The following is a 4,144-nucleotide window of genomic DNA, read 5'->3' as shown; positions in this document are numbered from 1 at the left end:
GGAAGTCCTAGATCAGGATGCCAGCATGGTCAAGTTCTGGTAAGGGCTCTCTTCCTGGCTTGCAGACAGCCACTTTCTCACTGTGTCCTCACATGGAAGCAGGAGAGAGAGATATGTATCTTTCTTCCTCTTTTTATAAGGGTACAGAACTATCAGATTAGGAACCCACCCTTACGACATCATTTATCCTTTATTATCTCATAAAGACCCTATCTCCTGATAAGTCACATTGGGGGTTAGGACTAAGTCACATTGGGGGTTAGGACTTCAACATATATATTTTTTTGGAGGGGATACAACTCAGTCCACAGTACTGGATATGATCTTTGGAGTTCCTTCCACCTGTTAGCACAAGTCTGGAACACTGAAGATACAGTTGTCTACAGAATTAGTAATTCTACTTTGCCTCCTTGATTCAAGAAACTGCACAAGGCTTATTTCTAGACTATTTGTAGGAACATTTTGGAACTCATCTGTGTAAACACTTTCCCTTCCCTAAGGCAATTAATAAGCCAGAGGTAATCTCTGGCCAAATCAGGTCTCTCCCAAAGTTGGGGCCTTAAAGTTTTTCAGAAAGCATGTATTTAACTGTCACTTTTAGCCTTTGGGCATAGCATGCAATTTCTGCCACTGCATTTAGAAAGAACATAATGATGATTGTCAATTGGAGGTGGGTTTTTAATCACAAGTCTCCAGCTAAATTTTCTAAGAGCCATGAAGATTACTGAGCAATTGTGGCCTTTCACCAAAGCACAAAGTACCTTGTCAGTCCTACTTTATGAAGCACCTGGAAATGCTGTCTTAGAGTGGCTTTATGGTCAGAAGCAGGCTCTAGTCGGGAGAGCTGGCCCTTTGCAGGTCAAATATAATTCCCTCCAGTCATAATCAAATATTTCAGATTTTTCCAGAAAGATTATTTTTGGTTTGATATACTTATTGTCAAAGGCCTACAAGTACTTTGAGCACTTAAATTACAATGCCCCCCTAAAAAAAACCCCAAGGATGATTTTAACAGTCACAGAATGTGTTATTGCATACTTTAAGCACTTACATACAATGCCGGGAAAAAAAAAAAAAAAACAACCCAAGAATGATTTTTTTCTTTTTTTTTTTTGAGATGGAGTCTTGCTCTGTCACCCAGGCTGGAGTGCAATGGCGCAATCTCGGCTCATTGCAACCTCTGCCTTCAGGATTCAAGTGATCCTCCCGCCTCAGCCTCCCGAGTACAGGCATGTGCCAGCCACCACACCCAGCTAATTTTCTGTATTTTTAGTAGAGATGGGGTTTCTCCATGTTGGCCAAGCTGGTCTCAAACTCCTGACCTCAGGTGATCCACCCCCATCAGCCTCCCAAAGTGCTGAGATTATAGTCATGAGCCATTGCACCCAGCCCCAAGGATGATTTTAACAGTCCCAGAATGTGCTGCTGCATCTAGACCTCAGACCTTTAAGAGTAAGAAGATGGTCTGCATTTCTGTAATTTGTTTACATCTCCTTATGACATAATCTACAACTGCTTATAGACTCTAAATTTTCCTTCTCTGTGTAATATCAATCCCAGATTTACCTTTCATGTATATTATAACCCAATCTTCATCTTCATTTGACCCAAACTATCTAAGTTCTGTATTCTACAAACTAGAAAGATGCTGAGTTTTCTGTATTGATCCTATGGAGAATGGTTCTCAAATGGGGGTGACTTTGCACCCCAGGGGACATTTGGCAATTTCTGGAGACATTTTTGGTTGTCACCACTGAGGTTGGGGGGTAGTCGTGGTAGTACCAGTGGCATCTAGTGGGTAAGGGTCAGGGATGCTGCTAAATATCCTACAATGCCCAGGACAGCCCCTGCAACAAAGAATTACCTGGCCCCATGTGTCAACAGTGTTAAAGTTGAGAAACTCTGCTACAGAATCTCAAGATGCAAAGCATATGGTCCTTCGTGGCTTCCAGGGTTGTGGGGTGGGAAGCTGTTATACTGGCAGCACAGCTCTGGCACTCTTCATGACCCCAGGGACACACACAGCAGATGCCGATGAAAACTTAGGCTGTCTTTGCCAGGCCAACTCAGAACGCCAATAAAGAGGTAAATTTTTTTTTTTTTTTTTAAGTAGGCGGCCCTTCCTTTGATTTTCATCCAGCTTCAATGTCCTCTTCACCAGGGCAGGAAGGAGAAAGCAAGCAGGACTAGAACACAGTGGCTCAGGAGCAGGCCTACAGCAAGGTCTGAAGGATTGATAGATTTGCTACTCACAGCTTTACAGCTCATTTTATTCTGACAGTAGAGTGTATAGAAAAAACTTCTAAACACTTCTTAAAAATTCTAACAGCTTTATAGGTTGGTAGGATTTCAAGCTACTTTTTAAAAGCATTAAATTATTCCCTGTGCTCCCATTAATTTAATTATTTCTATACATCCCTCCTAGTTCCAAAAAGGTTCTGACATGGGTAACTCTCCCTGTGGTGTTGACTTAATTATCCCAAATCAAGCTTACATGAGCTTCAGGACTGATCAATACAGGTTTCAATTTAGGAGGAAAAAGGATTTTGGAAGGGCCAAGTAAAACTATAATGTTTTGGCAGTTAAAAGATATGAGTTAAATTCCCACTATGTGTAAAGTTATAGTGCTAAATGCTGAGGAAGACATTTTTTAAAAGTATAAATCACAGCTGGTGTCCTTAAGTAATTCATACTCTGAGAGAGATAGGCTCCATGCCCAAGGGAGGCCGTCTTCTGTTACAAAGCAGGCTGTGCTTGGTGGTTTCTGGGCAGGGGCCGCCCTCGGCATTCTTCCCTCCTCTGGCCAGGGAAGGAGGGGCAGAATAGGAAGAGGTGAGGGTGGTTGAGTGGGGAGTGCAAAGGGACAAAGCCTCAGAAGTGGACGCATACTGGGGAGGGTCTGATGTATAAGCAAACTAAATGAGAGCTGGATCTTAGAGGTCCTGTTGGCCAGAGGGAGGCATTAGGGTTTTATCCTGAAGTTACAATCATCTACACAGGAAGTTATATGATTAAAAAAATAGCATTTGTTGGGTGCTTACCCTTTACTAAGCATACTATTTAATCCTCTGCCGTAGCTATTCTTCTCCCCATTTTACCGATGAGGACACTGAGGTACGAAGGTTATATCACCTACTCAAAGCAACTCTTGCAAGTACCAGAGCCAGGATTCACATCATAGGCAGAGCCCACACTCTTAACCACTTCAGACTGCCTCTTGATAGAACAGGAAGGATGACAGCAGAGAGACTAGATAGACACGGATACTGCTAGGAAGGAGCTGCCGACAGACAGCATTTCAAGGAGTAGAGGAAGTCAACGGGGTCAGATGTTGCTGAGCCATCATGAACGAAATCTGAGAAACAGCCATTGGATTTATATTAGGCAATCACCGGTGACCTTTAAGAGTTCTGTTTCAGTAGAGGGGTGGGGGCAGGAGCTCCTTGCAGAGCATCAAGAAGGGGAGTGATAGCACATAGAACCTTGTGTAGCAACTGACAGTGAAAAGACAGGGAGAGAAATTTCCAAGCTTTTCTTTTGAGACTATCTCCCAAAACAATGAAACCTTTTCTTTATTGAGGAATTGCAATATATTTCACCTTGTTCTTTTGTTTTGATGGGCAAAGCTAACAAATTTTAGGAGTCATGGTTAAAGGAGAATTAGCAAGTGTCATAGAACTTGTTTTTTAAAAGCCCTGCATCAAATTCAGGTAAAATACAAAGATTTGACTATTTCAAAGGAAACTGTCATGGGCAGAAGGTTAATTGGCCTTATGCATTGTATTGGCTGCACAAAATGGCAATTGTGTAACCAGGGTGGGAATAGTGTGAGATAATCATAGATAAAATAACTTGCTTCAGACCTGTTTTGAGGCAAGGGAAAGAAGCTGAAGCACTGCATGTGTTATGGCTTGACAGTGAAATGTGGAGAACAGCTGCCTGGACTTCCAAAAACCTGGGCTGCAAAGGGCAAAAATACTTATTAAAATTCCTTGTTTTAATGAGTTCTGGGAATAGGAGTTATCAGCCTCTGTCCTAGCTACTAAGTAGTTTCTATTACAAATCAAAAGCAGTTTTAGGGAGGCTGTGTTTTTTGAAGGGGAAATCCTCTCCTGGCGGGTAATTCAGACTGCCTAGGGCAGCA

The sequence above is a fragment of the Colobus angolensis genome, unplaced genomic scaffold (assembly GCF_000951035.1).
Source record: "Colobus angolensis palliatus isolate OR3802 unplaced genomic scaffold, Cang.pa_1.0 Scaffold99, whole genome shotgun sequence".
In the NCBI taxonomy this organism is placed as follows: domain Eukaryota; kingdom Metazoa; phylum Chordata; class Mammalia; order Primates; family Cercopithecidae; genus Colobus; species Colobus angolensis.
Note: the sequence above shows the minus strand (reverse complement) of the source record.